Below are 16,942 nucleotides of genomic sequence, written 5' to 3'. Positions count from 1 at the left end.
GTCCTGTCCCCTCTATCACACAGTCCCTGCTCCCCCATTACCGCTCACCAGTGCAGACTTCTCCCTTCAGCTCTTACATGTGGAGCCGGCTGTACCCTAATGTGCAGAGTCCCGGTGCCCCCCAGGAGTGAGTCCTGTCCCCTCTATCACACAGTCCCTGCTCCCCCATTACCGCTCACCAGTGCAGACTTCTCCCTTCAGCTCTTACATGTGGAGCCGGCTGTACCCTAATGTGCAGAGTCCCAGTGCCCCCCAGGACTGAGTCCTTTCCCCTCTATTACACAGTCCCTGCTCCCCCATTACCGCTCACCAGTGCAGACTTCTCCCTTCAGCTCTTACATGTGGAGCCGGCTGTACCCTAATGTGCAGAGTCCCGGTGCCCCCCAGGACTGAGTCCTGTCCCCTCTATCACACAGCCCCTGCTCCCCCATTACCGCTCTCCAGTGCAGACTTCTCCCTTCAGCTCTTACATGTGGAGCCGGCTGTACCCTAATGTGCAGAGTCCCGGTGCCCCCCAGGACTGAGTCCTTTCCCCTCTATTACACAGTCCCTGCTCCCCCATTACCGCTCACCAGTGCAGACTTCTCCCTTCAGCTCTTACATGTGGAACCGGCAGTACCCTAATGTGCAGAGTCCCGGTGCCCCCCAGGACTGAGTCCTGTCCCCTCTATCACACAGTCCCTGCCCCCCATTACCGCTCACCAGTGCAGACTTCTCCCTTCAGCTCTTACATGTGGAGCCGGCTGTACCCTAATGTGCAGAGTCCCGGTGCCCCCCAGGACTGAGTCCTATCCCCTCTATCACACAGTCCCTGCCCCCCATTACCGCTCACCAGTGCAGACTTCTCCCTTCAGCTCTTACATGTGGAGCCGGCTGTACCCTAATGTGCAGAGTCCCGGTGCCCCCCAGGACTGAGTCCTGTCCCCACTATCACACAGTCCCTGCTCCCCATTACCGCTCACCAGTGCAGACTTCTCCCCTCAGCTCTTACATGTGGAGCCGGCTGTACCCTAATGTGCAGAGTCCCGGTGCCCCCCCCAGGACTGAGTCCTGTCCCCTCTATCACACAGTCCCTGCTCCCCCATTACCGCTCACCAGTGCAGACTTCTCCCTTCAGCTCTTACATGTGGAGCCGGCTGTACCCTAATGTGCAGAGTCCCGGTGCCCCCCAGGACTGAGTCCTGTCCCCTCTATCACACAGCCCCTGCTCCCCCATTACCGCTCACCAGTGCAGACTTCTCCCTTCAGCTCTTACATGTGGAGCCGGCTGTACCCTAATGTGCAGAGTCCCGGTGCCCCCCAGGACTGAGTCCTGTCCCCTCTATCACACAGTCCCTGCTCCCCCATTATCGCTCACCAGTGCAGACTTCTCCCTTCAGCTCTTACATGTGGAGCCGGCTGTACCCTAATGTGCAGAGTCCCGGTGCCCCCCCCAGGTCTGAGTCCTGTCCCCTCTATCACACAGTCCCTGCTCCCCCATTACCGCTCAACAGTGCAGACTTCTCCCTTCAGCTCTTACATGTGGAGCCGGCTGTACCCTAATGTGCAGAGTCCCGGTGCCCCCCAGGACTGAGTCCTGTCCCCTCTATCACACAGTCCCTGCTCCCCCATTATCGCTCACCAGTGCAGACTTCTCCCTTCAGCTCTTACATGTGGAGCCGGCTGTACCCTAATGTGCAGAGTCCCGGTGCCCCCCCCAGGTCTGAGTCCTGTCCCCTCTATCACACAGTCCCTGCTCCCCCATTACCGCTCAACAGTGCAGACTTCTCCCTTCAGCTCTTACATGTGGGGCCGGCTGTACCCTAATGTGCAGAGTCCCGGTGCCCCCCAGGACTGAGTCCTGTCCCCTCTATCACACAGTCCCTGCTCCCCCATTATCGCTCACCAGTACAGACTTCTCCCTTCAGCTCTTACATGTGGGGCCGGCTGTACCCTAATGTGCAGAGTCCCGGTGCCCCCCAGGACTGAGTCCTGTCCCCTCTATCACACAGTCACTGCTCCCCCATTACCGCTCACCAGTGCAGACTTCTCCCTTCAGCTCTTACATGTGGAGCCGGCTGTACCCTAATGTGCAGAGTCCGGTGCCCCCCCAGGACTGAGTCCTGTCCCCTCTATCACACAGTTCCTGCTCCCCCATTACCGCTCACCAGTGCAGACTTCTCCCTTCAGCTCTTACATGTGGGGCCGGCTGTACCCTAATGTGCAGAGTCCGGTGCCCCCCAGGACTGAGTCCTGTCCCCTCTATCACACAGTCCCTGCTCCCCCATTACCGCTCACCAGTGCAGACTTCTCCCTTCAGCTCTTACATGTGGAGCCGGCTGTACCCTAATGTGCAGAGTCCCGGTGCCCCCCAGGAGTGAGTCCTGTCCCCTCTATCACACAGTCCCTGCTCCCCCATTACCGCTCACCAGTGCAGACTTCTCCCTTCAGCTCTTACATGTGGAGCCGGCTGTACCCTAATGTGCAGAGTCCCGGTGCCCCCCAGGACTGAGTCCTGTCCCCTCTATCACACAGTCCCTGCTCCCCCATTACCGCTCACCAGTGCAGACTTCTCCCTTCAGCTCTTACATGTGGAGCCGGCTGTACCCTAATGTGCGGAGTCCCGGTGCCCCCCAGGACTGAGTCCTGTCCCCCCTATCACACAGTCCCTGCTCCACCATTACCGCTCACCAGTGCAGACTTCTCCCTTCAGCTCTTACATGTGGAGCCGGCTGTACCCTAATGTGCAGAGTCCCGGTGCCCCCCAGGACTGAGTCCTGTCCCCTCTATCACACAGTCCCTGCTCCCCCATTACCGCTCACCAGTGCAGACTTCTCCCTTCAGCTCTTACATGTGGAGCCGGCTGTACCCTAATGTGCAGAGTCCCGGTGCCCCCCAGGACTGAGTCCTTTCCCCTCTATTACACAGTCCCTGCTCCCCCATTACCGCTCACCAGTGCAGACTTCTCCCTTCAGCTCTTACATGTGGAGCCGGCTGTACCCTAATGTGCAGAGTCCCGGTGCCCCCCAGGACTGAGTCCTGTCCCCTCTATCACACAGCCCCTGCTCCCCCATTACCGCTCTCCAGTGCAGACTTCTCCCTTCAGCTCTTACATGTGGAGCCGGCTGTACCCTAATGTGCAGAGTCCCGGTGCCCCCCAGGACTGAGTCCTTTCCCCTCTATTACACAGTCCCTGCTCCCCCATTACCGCTCACCAGTGCAGACTTCTCCCTTCAGCTCTTACATGTGGAGCCGGCAGTACCCTAATGTGCAGAGTCCCGGTGCCCCCCAGGACTGAGTCCTGTCCCCTCTATCACACAGTCCCTGCCCCCCATTACCGCTCACCAGTGCAGACTTCTCCCTTCAGCTCTTACATGTGGAGCCGGCTGTACCCTAATGTGCAGAGTCCCGGTGCCCCCCAGGACTGAGTCCTATCCCCTCTATCACACAGTCCCTGCCCCCCATTACCGCTCACCAGTGCAGACTTCTCCCTTCAGCTCTTACATGTGGAGCCGGCTGTACCCTAATGTGCAGAGTCCCGGTGCCCCCCAGGACTGAGTCCTGTCCCCACTATCACACAGTCCCTGCTCCCCATTACCGCTCACCAGTGCAGACTTCTCCCCTCAGCTCTTACATGTGGAGCCGGCTGTACCCTAATGTGCAGAGTCCCGGTGCCCCCCCCAGGACTGAGTCCTGTCCCCTCTATCACACAGTCCCTGCTCCCCCATTACCGCTCACCAGTGCAGACTTCTCCCTTCAGCTCTTACATGTGGAGCCGGCTGTACCCTAATGTGCAGAGTCCCGGTGCCCCCCAGGACTGAGTCCTGTCCCCTCTATCACACAGTCCCTGCCCCCCATTACCGCTCACCAGTGCAGACTTCTCCCTTCAGCTCTTACATGTGGAGCCGGCTGTACCCTAATGTGCAGAGTCCCGGTGCCCCCCAGGACTGAGTCCTGTCCCCTCTATCACACAGTCCCTGCCCCCCATTACCGCTCACCAGTGCAGACTTCTCCCTTCAGCTCTTACATGTGGAGCCGGCTGTACCCTAATGTGCAGAGTCCCGGTGCCCCCAGGACTGAGCCCTGTCCCCTCTATCACACAGTCCCTGCTCCCCCATTACCGCTCACCAGTGCAGACTTCTCCCCTCAGCTCTTACATGTGGAGCCGGCTGTACCCTAATGTGCAGAGTCCCGATGCCCCCCAGGACTGAGTCCTGTCCCCTCTATCACACAGTCCCTGCTCCCCCATTATCGCTCACCAGTGCAGACTTCTCCCTTCAGCTCTTACATGTGGAGCCGGCTGTACCCTAATGTGCAGAGTCCCGGTGCCCCCCAGGACTGAGTCCTGTCCCCTCTATCACACAGTCCCTGCTCCTCCATTACCGCTCACCAGTGCAGACTTCTCCCTTCAGCTCTTAAATGTGGAGCCGGCTGTACCCTAATGTGCAGAGTCCCGGTGCCCCCCCAGGACTGAGTCCTGTCCCCTCTATCACACAGTCCCTGCTCCCCCATTACCGCTCAACAGTGCAGACTTCTCCCTTCAGCTCTTACATGTGGGGCCGGCTGTACCCTAATGTGCAGAGTCCCGGTGCCCCCCAGGACTGAGTCCTGTCCCCTCTATCACACAGTCCCTGCTCCCCCATTATCGCTCACCAGTACAGACTTCTCCCTTCAGCTCTTACATGTGGGGCCGGCTGTACCCTAATGTGCAGAGTCCCGGTGCCCCCCAGGACTGAGTCCTGTCCCCTCTATCACACAGTCACTGCTCCCCCATTACCGCTCACCAGTGCAGACTTCTCCCTTCAGCTCTTACATGTGGGGCCGGCTGTACCCTAATGTGCAGAGTCCTGGTGCCCCCCAGGACTGAGTCCTGTCCCCTCTATCACACAGTCCCTGCTCCCCCATTATCGCTCACCAGTGCAGACTTCTCCCTTCAGCTCTTACATGTGGAGCCGGCTGTACCCTAATGTGCAGAGTCCCGGTGCCCCCCAGGAGTGAGTCCTGTCCCCTCTATCACACAGTCCCTGCTCCCCTATTACCGCTCACCAGTGCAGACTTCTCCCTTCAGCTCTTACATGTGGGGCCGGCTGTACCCTAATGTGCAGAGTCCTGGTGCCCCCCAGGACTGAGTCCTGTCCCCTCTATCACACAGTCCCTGCTCCCCCATTATCGCTCACCAGTGCAGACTTCTCCCTTCAGCTCTTACATGTGGAGCCGGCTGTACCCTAATGTGCAGAGTCCCGGTGCCCCCCAGGACTGAGTCCTGTCCCCTCTATCACACAGTCCCTGCTCCCCCATTACCGCTCACCAGTGCAGACTTCTCCCTTCAGCTCTTACATGTGGAGCCGGCTGTACCCTAATGTGCAGAGTCCCGCTGCCCCCCAGGACTGAGTCCTGTCCCCTCTATCACACAGTCCCTGCTCCCCCATTACCGCTCACCAGTGCAGACTTCTCCCTTCAGCTCTTACATGTGGAGCCGGCTGTACCCTAATGTGCAGAGTCCCGGTGCCCCCCAGGACTGAGTCCTGTCCCCTCTATCACACAGTCCCTGCCCCCCATTACCGCTCACCAGTGCAGACTTCTCCCTTCAGCTCTTACATGTGGAGCCGGCTGTACCCTAATGTGCAGAGTCCCGGTGCCCCCCAGGACTGAGTCCTTTCCCCTCTATTACACAGTCCCTGCTCCCCCATTACCGCTCACCAGTGCAGACTTCTCCCTTCAGCTCTTACATGTGGAGCCGGCTGTACCCTAATGTGCAGAGTCCCGGTGCCCCCCAGGACTGAGTCCTGTCCCCTCTATCACACAGCCCCTGCTCCCCCATTACCGCTCACCAGTGCAGACTTCTCCCTTCAGCTCTTACATGTGGAGCCGGCTGTACCCTAATGTGCAGAGTCCCGGTGCCCCCCAGGACTGAGTCCTATCCCCTCTATCACACAGTCCCTGCCCCCCATTACCGCTCACCAGTGCAGACTTCTCCCTTCAGCTCTTACATGTGGAGCCGGCTGTACCCTAATGTGCAGAGTCCCGGTGCCCCCCAGGACTGAGTCCTGTCCCCACTATCACACAGTCCCTGCTCCCCATTACCGCTCACCAGTACAGACTTCTCCCTTCAGCTCTTACATGTGGAGCTGGCTGTACCCTAATGTGCAGAGTCCCGGTGCCCCCCAGGACTGAGTCCTGTCCCCACTATCACACAGTCCCTGCTCCCCATTACCGCTCACCAGTGCAGACTTCTCCCCTCAGCTCTTACATGTGGAGCCGGCTGTACCCTAATGTGCAGAGTCCCGGTGCCCCCAGGACTGAGTCCTGTCCCCTCTATCACACAGTCCCTGCTCCCCCATTACCGCTCACCAGTGCAGACTTCTCCCTTCAGCTCTTACATGTGGAGCCGGCTGTACCCTAATGTGCAGAGTCCCGGTGCCCCCCAGGACTGAGTCCTGTCCCCTCTATCACACAGTCCCTGCCCCCCATTACCGCTCACCAGTGCAGACTTCTCCCTTCAGCTCTTACATGTGGAGCCGGCTGTACCCTAATGTGCAGAGTCCCGGTGCCCCCCAGGACTGAGTCCTGTCCCCACTATCACACAGTCCCTGCTCCCCATTACCGCTCACCAGTGCAGACTTCTCCCCTCAGCTCTTACATGTGGAGCCGGCTGTACCCTAATGTGCAGAGTCCCGGTGCCCCCCAGGACTGAGTCCTGTCCCCTCTATCACACAGTCCCTGCTCCCCCATTACCGCTCACCAGTGCAGACTTCTCCCTTCAGCTCTTACATGTGGAGCCGGCTGTACCCTAATGTGCAGAGTCCCGGTGCCCCCCAGGACTGAGTCCTGTCCCCCCTATCACACAGTCCCTGCTCCCCCATTACCGCTCACCAGTGCAGACTTCTCCCTTCAGCTCTTACATGTGGAGCCAGCTGTACCCTAATGTGCAGAGTCCCGGTGCCCCCCAGGACTGAGTCCTGTCCCCTCTATCACACAGTCCCTGCTCCCCCATTACCGCTCACCAGTGCAGACTTCTCCCCTCAGCTCTTACATGTGGAGCCGGCTGTACCCTAATGTGCAGAGTCCCGGTGCCCCCCAGGACTGAGTCCTGTCCCCTCTATCACACAGTCCCTGCTCCCCCATTACCGCTCACCAGTGCAGACTTCTCCCTTCAGCTCTTACATGTGGAGCCGGCTGTACCCTAATGTGCAGAGTCCCGGTGCCCCCCAGGACTGAGTCCTGTCCCCTCTATCACACAGTCCTGCTCCCCCATTACCGCTCACCAGTGCAGACTTCTCCCTTCAGCTCTTACATGTGGAGCCGGCTGTACCCTAATGTGCAGAGTCCCGGTGCCCCCCAGGACTGAGTCCTGTCCCCCCTATCACACAGTCCCTGCCCCCCATTACCGCTCACCAGTGCAGACTTCTCCCTTCAGCTCTTACATGTGGAGCCGGCTGTACCCTAATGTGCAGAGTCCCGGTGCCCCCCAGGACTGAGTCCTGTCCCCTCTATCACACAGTCCCTGCTCCCCCATTACCGCTCACCAGTGCAGACTTCTCCCTTCAGCTCTTACATGTGGAGCCGGCTGTACCCTAATGTGCAGAGTCCCGGTGCCCCCCAGGACTGAGTCCTGTCCCCTCTATCACACAGTCCCTGCTCCCCCATTACCGCTCACCAGTGCAGACTTCTCCCTTCAGCTCTTACATGTGGAGCCGGCTGTACCCTAATGTGCAGAGTCCCGGTGCCCCCCAGGACTGAGTCCTGTCCCCTCTATCACACAGTCCCTGCTCCCCATTACCGCTCACCAGTGCAGACTTCTCCCTTCAGCTCTTACATGTGGAGCCGGCTGTACCCTAATGTGCAGAGTCCCGGTGCCCCCCAGGACTGAGTCCTGTCCCCTCTATCACACAGTCCCTGCCCCCCATTACCGCTCACCAGTGCAGACTTCTCCCTTCAGCTCTTACATGTGGAGCCGGCTGTACCCTAATGTGCAGAGTCCCGGTGCCCCCCAGGACTGAGTCCTGTCCCCTCTATCACACAGTCCCTGCTCCCCATTACCGCTCACCAGTGCAGACTTCTCCCTTCAGCTCTTACATGTGGAGCCGGCTGTACCCTAATGTGCAGAGTCCCGGTGCCCCCCAGGACTGAGTCCTGTCCCCTCTATCACACAGTCCCTGCCCCCCATTACCGCTCACCAGTGCAGACTTCTCCCTTCAGCTCTTACATGTGGAGCCGGCTGTACCCTAATGTGCAGAGTCCCGATGCCCCCCAGGACTGAGTCCTGTCCCCTCTATCACACAGTCCCTGCCCCCCCATTACCGCTCACCAGTGCAGACTTCTCCCTTCAGCTCTTACATGTGGAGCCGGCTGTACCCTAATGTGCAGAGTCCCGGTGCCCCCCAGGACTGAGTCCTGTCCCCTCTATCACACAGTCCCTGCTCCCCCATTACCGCTCACCAGTGCAGACTTCTCCCCTCAGCTCTTACATGTGGAGCCGGCTGTACCCTAATGTGCAGAGTCCCGGTGCCCCCCAGGACTGAGTCCTGTCCCCTCTATCACACAGTCCCTGCTCCCCCATTACCGCTCACCAGTGCAGACTTCTCCCTTCAGCTCTTACATGTGGAGCCGGCTGTACCCTAATGTGCAGAGTCCCGGTGCCCCCCAGGAGTGAGTCCTGTCCCCTCTATCACACAGTCCCTGCTCCCCCATTACCGCTCACCAGTGCAGACTTCTCCCTTCAGCTCTTACATGTGGAGCCGGCTGTACCCTAATGTGCAGAGTCCCGGTGCCCCCCAGGACTGAGTCCTGTCCCCTCTATCACACAGTCCCTGCTCCCCCATTACCGCTCACCAGTGCAGACTTCTCCCCGTCCCCTCAGCTCTTTGTTGCTGCTTCCTACACAGAAATCCCTTCACTTCCTACAAGCTCCATCCTGCTCCTCCTCCATGTGACTGATCACATGACTGTGACATCATCACAGGTCCTGGAAGCAGAGCTCCAGAATAGGGTAAATGCTAGAGTGTATGGGCTCCTTCCAGGTGTGACGTCATTTCCGGGGGCGTGTCCTATCGGGAGGGGGCGTGTTTTCAGTCACCTCATGAAGGCGGCAAAGCAAAGCAGCATGATTATAGCTTGTGGACGGCATGGCACATGGAGGTTAGTGGTTTCAGGGTGAAAAAATGCTACTTGCTGCTCGCTATTGGGGGAGGCTCTGTGGTGGGCGACCTGCTTGTCTGTGTGGGGGGCACCGCTGCTGCTGTGGGGGACCCCTGTGGTGGGCTTTGTGGGGGGGGGGGCACCGCTGCTGCTGTGGGGGACCCCCGTTGTGGGCTTTGTGGGGGCGGGCACCGCTGCTGCTGTGGGGGACCACCGTGGGGGACCCCCGTTGTGGGCTTTGTGGGGGGGGCACCGCTGCTGCTGTGGGGGACCCCCGTGGTGGGCTTTGTGGGGGGGGCACCGCTGCTGCTGTGGGGGACCCCCGTGGTGGGCTTTGTGGGGGGGGGCACCGCTGCTGCTGTGGGGGACCCCCGTGGTGGGCTTTGTGGGGGGGGTCACCGCTCTTGTTGTGGGGGACCCCTGTGGTGGGCTTTTTTTGGGGGGGGGCACCGCTGCTGCTGGCTGTTGTGGGGGACCCCCGTGGTGGGCATTTTGAGGGGGGCACCGCTGCTGCTGGCTGTTGTGGGGGACCCCCGTGGTGGGCTTTTTGGGGGGGGCACCGCTGCTGCTGGCTGTTGTGGGGGACCCCCGTGTTGGGCTTTTGGGGGGGACCGCTGCGGTTGTGGGGGACCCCCGTGGTGGGCTTTTAGGGGGGGCACCGCTGCTGCTGGCTGTTGTGGGGGACCCCCGTGGTGGGCTATTTGGGGGGGGCACCGCTGCTGCTGTGGGGGACCCCTGTGGTGGGCTTTGTGGGGGGGCACCGCTGCTGCTGTGGGGGACCCCTGTGGTGGGCTTTGTGGGGGGGGGCACCGCTGCTGCTGTGGGGGACCCCTGTGGTAGGCTTTGTGGGGGGGGGGGCACCGCTGCTGCTGTGGGGGACCCCCGTTGTGGGCTTTGTGGGGGCGGGCACCGCTGCTGCTGTGGGGGACCACCGTGGGGGACCCCCGTTGTGGGCTTTGTGGGGGGGGCACCGCTGCTGCTGTGGGGGACCCCCGTGGTGGGCTTTGTGGGGGGGGGCACCGCTGCTGCTGTGGGGGACCCCCGTGGTGGGCTTTGTGGGGGGGGGCACCGCTGCTGCTGTGGGGGACCCCCGTGGTGGGCTTTGTGGGGGGGGCACCGCTGCTGCTGTGGGGGACCCCCGTGGTGGGCTTTGTGGGGGGGGCACCGCTGCTGCTGTGGGGGACCCCCGTGGTGGGCTTTGTGGGGGGGGGCACCGCTGCTGCTGTGGGGGACCCCCGTGGTGGGCTTTGTGGGGGGGGCACCGCTGCTGCTGTGGGGGACCCCCGTGGTGGGCTTTGTGGGGGGGGCACCGCTGCTGCTGTGGGGGACCCCCGTGGTGGGCTTTGTGGGGGGGGCACCGCTGCTGCTGTGGGGGACCCCCGTGGTGGGCTTTGTGGGGGGGGCACCGCTGCTGCTGTGGGGGACCCCCGTGGTGGGCTTTGTGGGGGGGGCACCGCTGCTGCTGTGGGGGACCCCCGTGGTGGGCTTTGTGGGGGGGGCACCGCTGCTGCTGTGGGGGACCCCCGTGGTGGGCTTTGTGGGGGGGGCACCGCTGCTGCTGTGGGGGACCCCCGTGGTGGGCTTTGTGGGGGGGGCACCGCTGCTGCTGTGGGGGACCCCCGTGGTGGGCTTTGTGGGGGGGGCACCGCTGCTGCTGTGGGGGACCCCCGTGGTGGGCTTTGTGGGGGGGGCACCGCTGCTGCTGTGGGGGACCCCCGTGGTGGGCTTTGTGGGGGGGGGCACCGCTGCTGCTGTGGGGGACCCCCGTGGTGGGCTTTGTGGGGGGGGGCACCGCTGCTGCTGTGGGGGACCCCCGTGGTGGGCTTTGTGGGGGGGGCACCGCTGCTGCTGTGGGGGACCCCCGTGGTGGGCTTTGTGGGGGGGGCACCGCTGCTGCTGTGGGGGACCCCCGTGGTGGGCTTTGTGGGGGGGGCACCGCTGCTGCTGTGGGGGACCCCCGTGGTGGGCTTTGTGGGGGGGGCACCGCTGCTGCTGTGGGGGACCCCCGTTGTGGGCTTTGTGGGGGCGGGCACCGCTGCTGCTGTGGGGGACCACCGTGGGGGACCCCCGTTGTGGGCTTTGTGGGGGGGCACCGCTGCTGCTGTGGGGGACCCCCGTGGTGGGCTTTGTGGGGGGGGGCACCGCTGCTGCTGTGGGGGACCCCCGTGGTGGGCTTTGTGGGGGGGGGGCACCGCTGCTGCTGTGGGGGACCCCCGTGGTGGGCTTTGTGGGGGGGGTCACCGCTCTTGTTGTGGGGGACCCCTGTGGTGGGCTTTTTTTTGGGGGGGGGCACCGCTGCTGCTGGCTGTTGTGGGGGACCCCCGTGGTGGGCATTTTGAGGGGGGCACCGCTGCTGCTGGCTGTTGTGGGGGACCCCCGTGGTGGGCTTTTTGGGGGGGGCACCGCTGCTGCTGGCTGTTGTGGGGGACCCCCGTGTTGGGCTTTTGGGGGGGACCGCTGCGGTTGTGGGGGACCCCCGTGGTGGGCTTTTAGGGGGGGCACCGCTGCTGCTGGCTGTTGTGGGGGACCCCCGTGGTGGGCTTTTTGGGGGGGGCACCGCTGCTGCTGTGGGGGACCCCTGTGGTGGGCTTTGTGGGGGGGCACCGCTGCTGCTGTGGGGGACCCCTGTGGTGGGCTTTGTGGGGGGGGCACCGCTGCTGCTGTGGGGGACCCCTGTGGTGGGCTTTGTGGGGGGGGGGGGGCACCGCTGCTGCTGTGGGGGACCCCCGTTGTGGGCTTTGTGGGGGCGGGCACCGCTGCTGCTGTGGGGGACCACCGTGGGGGACCCCCGTTGTGGGCTTTGTGGGGGGGGCACCGCTGCTGCTGTGGGGGACCCCCGTGGTGGGCTTTGTGGGGGGGGCACCGCTGCTGCTGTGGGGGACCCCCGTGGTGGGCTTTGTGGGGGGGGCACCGCTGCTGCTGTGGGGGACCCCCGTGGTGGGCTTTGTGGGGGGGGCACCGCTGCTGCTGTGGGGGACCCCCGTGGTGGGCTTTGTGGGGGGGGCACCGCTGCTGCTGTGGGGGACCCCTGTGGTGGGCTTTGTGGGGGGGGCACCGCTGCTGCTGTGGGGGACCCCCGTGGTGGGCTTTGTGGGGGGGGGCACCGCTGCTGCTGTGGGGGACCCCCGTGGTGGGCTTTGTGGGGGGGGGCACCGCTGCTGCTGCTGTGGGGGACCCCCGTGGTGGGCTTTGTGGGGGGGGGCACCGCTGCTGCTGTGGGGGACCCCCGTGGTAGGCTTTGTGGGGGGGGGGGGGGCACCGCTGCTGCTGTGGGGGACCCCCGTTGTGGGCTTTGTGGGGGCGGGCACCGCTGCTGCTGTGGGGGACCACCGTGGGGGACCCCCGTTGTGGGCTTTGTGGGGGGGGGGACCGCTGCTGCTGTGGGGGACCCCCGTGGTGGGCTTTGTGGGGGGGGCACCGCTGCTGCTGTGGGGGACCCCCGTGGTGGGCTTTGTGGGGGGGGGGGCACCGCTGCTGCTGTGGGGGACCCCCGTGGTGGGCTTTGTGGGGGGGGCACCGCTGCTGCTGTGGGGGACCCCCGTGGTGGGCTTTGTGGGGGGGGGTCACCGCTCTTGTTGTGGGGGACCCCTGTGGTGGGCTTTTTTTTGGGGGGGCACCGCTGCTGCTGGCTGTTGTGGGGGACCCCCGTGGTGGGCATTTTGAGGGGGGCACCGCTGCTGCTGGCTGTTGTGGGGGACCCCCGTGGTGGGCTTTTGGGGGGGGGCACCGCTGCTGCTGGCTGTTGTGGGGGACCCCTGTGTTGGGCTTTTGGGGGGGACCGCTGCGGTTGTGGGGGACCCCCGTGGTGGGCTTTTAGGGGGGGCACCGCTGCTGTTGTGGGGGACCCCCGTGGTGGGCTTTTTGGGGGGCACCGCTGCTGCTGGCTGTTGTGGGAGACACCCATGGTGAGCTTTTTGGGGGGGCAGCGCTGCTGCTGGCTGTTGTGGGGAACCCCCGTGGTGGGCTTTTGGGGGGCACCACTGCTGCTGGATGTTGTGGGGGACCCCTGTGGTAGGCTTCTTGGGGGGGACCGCTGCTGCTGGCTGTTGTGGGGGACCCATGTGGTGGGCTTTTTGGGTGGGCACCGCTGCTGCTGGCTGTTGTGGGGACCCCCGTGGTGGGCTTTCTGGGGGGGCACCGCTGCTGCTGTGGGGGACCCCCGTGGTGGGCTTTTGGGGGGCACCGCTGCTGCTGTGGGGAACCCCTGTGGTGGGCTTTTTGGGGGGTGGCACCGCTGCTGTTGTGGGGGATCCCTGTGGTGGGCTCTTGGGGGGCGCTGCTGCTGGCTGTTGTGGGGGACCCCCGTGGTGGGCTTTTTGGGGGGCACCGCTGCTGCTGGCTGTTGTGGGGGACCCCTGTGGTGAGATTTTGGGGGGACCTGCTGCTGGCTGTTGTGGGGGACCCCTGTGGTGAGATTTTGGGGGGACCTGCTGCTGGCTATTGTGGGGGACCCCTGTGGTGGGATTTGGGGGGGGCACCTACTGCTGCTGGCTGTTGTGGGGGACCCCCTGTGGTGGACTGTTGTGGGGGGCACCTACTGCTGCTGCTGGCTATTGTGGTGGGATTTTGGGGGGCACCTGCTGCTGCTGACTATTGTGGGGGACCCCTGTAGTTGGATTTTGGGGGGCACCTGCTGGCTGTTGGGGGGGACCCCTGTGGTGGGGTTTGGAGGTGACCTGCTTACGGGGTGGACCCCTTTTAGTGGGGGAGACCTGTGGTGGGGTTTGAGGGTGACATGCTTGTGGTTCGGTTTGGGGGGGTGTGACCTGTCTATTGGGGGGGACCCCTGTTGTGGGATTTGAGGGCTATCTGCTTGTGGGATGTGGGGGGAGACCTGCTGCAGGCTATTGGGGGACCCATGTGGTGGGATGTGGGGAGGCGACCTGCCTGTGGTGGGACGTGGGGAGGCGACCTGCCTGTGGTGGGACGTGGGGAGGCGACCTGCCTGTGGTGGGACGTGGGGAGGCGACCTGCCTGTGGTGGGACGTGGGGAGGCGACCTGCCTGTGGTGGGACGTGGGGAGGCGACCTGCCTGTGGTGGGACGTGGGGAGGCGACCTGCCTGTGGTGGGACGTGGGGAGGCGACCTGCCTGTGGTGGGACGTGGGGAGGCGACCTGCCTGTGGTGGGACGTGGGGAGGCGACCTGCCTGTGGTGGGACGTGGGGAGGCGACCTGCCTGTGGTGGGACGTGGGGAGGCGACCTGCCTGTGGTGGGACGTGGGGAGGCGACCTGCCTGTGGTGGGACGTGGGGAGGCGACCTGCCGCTTACGGAGGGATCCCCTTTATTGGGGGGCGACCTGCTTATGGGTTGGGTTTGGGGGGCTGATGAGGGCTTAGGCTGGGTGAAGTGGACGTCCGATAAGAGTTTAGGCTGGGTCGGGGGTGGACGTCCGATGGGGGGTTTGTGCTGGGTGGGGTGTCCGCGTCTGATGGGGGTGTGTGCTGGATGGGGGGGTCCACGTCCTGTGGGGGTTTGGCCGTCCGGTGGGGGTTTATTATTGGGTGGGCGTGGTGTACGATGGGAGTAATGCTTGGAGGAGGGGTGGACGTCCGATGGGGGTTTATGCTGGGGGGTTAAGCTGGGGTGGCATCCGATTGGGGGGGGGGGGTGTCTGATGGGATTTATGGTTGGGGGCAGGGGGCGTCATGGGGATTTACGCTTGTGGGAGGGAATGTCTGGTGGGCTTTGGGTTTATCCTGTGGGGTCCGCTGGATAATGTGAGGTGGGGGTTTCTGACTGGGGGAGCGAGGTTATGCTGTGTGGCCTTCTGGTTGATGTGGGGGAGCTAATGTTGGGGTACACAAAAAAATGGGTGTATGCTGCTTATGCTATGCAAAAAAAAAAAATTTAGGTATTTCCTGTAGAGGAGGGTACACCACCAACTAGCACGAAGCTAATCCGTTTTAACTTAATGTCAGTAGGAGGAAGACATGGGTCTGGACCGCCCAGCCCAGTTTAGGCCTTAGGTTTTGGGAGGTTTTTTTATTAACGATTTTTCTTTTTAATTTTTTTTTTTTTCTTCCCAGATATGGCTTTTGAGGGCGACAGTGGAATTGTCACTCTAATCTCCCACCTAGAATTGTCACTACCATATCATCTGTGGTCTACGAGGCAAGGCCCTAACACATCAAGAGTGTTTGGGGTTCCCCGGAGGACCGTTCATGCCACGAATCGCCCTACCCTCTCGCCTCTCTGCGTCCAGGTTATTCCATGCCCATCTTCATCATCGCTCTGCGTAAAAGGATTTCTGATCTTAAGGACTGGTATATCCTACGAGGCAGTAAGGGGGCTACTTTAAAAAAAAAAAAAAAAAAAAAAACACAGGACAAATATGTCCTAGTTTTCCCCTGAGCAATGTGGACGTCTCCTGAGGAAACCTTCCTATTCATGCAGCCTCCACGTTTCCAGAGGCTCCTGTGACCTTGCTCTTAAAATATCCAGACTTTGGTCTAGGCCTTCTCTGGTGGCCGGTCCACACCGCCAGCGCCCTGAACAATCATGCACGCCAACTTTCTAGTGCGTCCTACTCTGCGCCTATCAGTTTAAGAGTACTTCGCTTCTGCAACAGAGGACTAAAGTCTGCCTCCCAAGAGATCTGTTAAAATTTGGTTGTTTTGGAAATGTTCTGTCCAAAAAAAACAAACGACGGGACAACTCTCTGACCCGCCAGGAAAAGACGAGACCTTCCTTTAGGCCAGCTCCCTCCTGGCATCCATGAACCCACCAGCACTGGTCTGCTAGGCCTGGATCTAGCAGACTCTCTTCGACATGATGGGGCATTCCCACTTTGGATGTTTCTCAGGATCGGCTGCCGTGTCCTTCACAATTCAAGGCCGTTATTATGATCTCTGGCCCGGGACACCGAAACCTCAGACACCGGAGGCAGGCCCGGGGGGGGGCTTCAGAGCCGTATACCCTACCGACAGTCCTGCCCGCATGCACCAACAGCATATTACATTTTTACAATACTTTAGAAAGGCATAAAATGAAACAAGCAAAGGCATAAAGTGAAACAAGGAAAGGCATAAAGTTTTTCTATGCAAAAAAAGGCAGTTTTATAAAATTAGAAATATTTCTATATCTAATGTTAAAATGATATTTATCCAGTATTTCTATAAGTAAAAGTCTGAGATTTCTGTGAGAAACGGTAATTGTTTACCTCTTAAACCAGTTCTGAATGTAAATAAAACATTGCTCTGATTAAGTCTCCACATTGTATTTGTCTTTCATTTCATGCGTAGGGCAGGACAAGCCCATGATGTATCTGTGTAAAGCTAGGTTCACATTGCGTTAATGGGTTAACGCTAACGGAATGCGTTGCACGGCGAAAATGTCGAAATTAACGCCGTGCAACGGGTCCGTTAGCGCACCCATTGACAGCAATGTTACTTTTAGCTGAAGCGCATCACTAGCGCATGCCATTTTCGGCACGCGCTAGCGATGTGCCGTTCTTTTGTGACGGACCTTGGACGCTGCTTGCAGCGTCCGAGGCCTGTTCCTCGCTACCGCAGATCGGGGATCTGCGCTATCGGGGAGGGTGAACGCCGACCCTCTAGAAACATTGCGTTAGCGCTATGCGCTTAACGGATTGCACTAACGCAATGTGAACCTAGCGTAAGACGTAAGGTGCTATAATAACAGCCTTGGGCTGGTTTCACACCAGCATTCGGCAGGGCTGCGGATGGCAGCCTTCTTCCTCCGTTAAGCCCCGCCCAATGCTGCACCTCTTCCTTCAGTTCCGCCTACGTCTGCATGCGTCCTGCATCTGCATGCGTCCTGCATACCCTATCTTTAACATTGGGTACGCAGGCCAAGCAGATGC

General features: G+C 61.6%; 1 protein-coding gene and 1 long non-coding RNA gene across 2 annotated transcripts in view; one reads left to right on the top strand and one right to left on the bottom strand.

Annotated features, from left to right (window-relative positions):
- Nucleotides 1-8,929, bottom strand: part of LOC138666995 (zinc finger protein 568-like) — a 54,416-nt gene extending 45,487 nt beyond the window's left edge. Inside the window, exon 1 of the mRNA XM_069755208.1 lies at nucleotides 8,812-8,929. The gene's annotated coding sequence lies outside the window, so the exon portion shown is untranslated. The remainder of the gene's footprint in view (nucleotides 1-8,811) is intronic.
- A 92-nt stretch (nucleotides 8,930-9,021) lies between these two features.
- Nucleotides 9,022-16,329, top strand: LOC138667054 (uncharacterized). The gene is made up of 2 exons (XR_011318589.1): nucleotides 9,022-9,117; nucleotides 15,147-16,329. It is a non-coding gene; the product is annotated as an uncharacterized lncRNA (long non-coding RNA).
- Nucleotides 16,330-16,942: the final 613 nt, after the last annotated feature.

The sequence above is a fragment of the Ranitomeya imitator genome, chromosome 2 (assembly GCF_032444005.1).
Source record: "Ranitomeya imitator isolate aRanImi1 chromosome 2, aRanImi1.pri, whole genome shotgun sequence".
In the NCBI taxonomy this organism is placed as follows: Eukaryota; Metazoa; Chordata; class Amphibia; order Anura; family Dendrobatidae; genus Ranitomeya; species Ranitomeya imitator.
The sequence above is the reverse complement of the archived record's forward strand: the minus strand, read 5'-3'. Positions and strand labels throughout refer to the sequence as shown.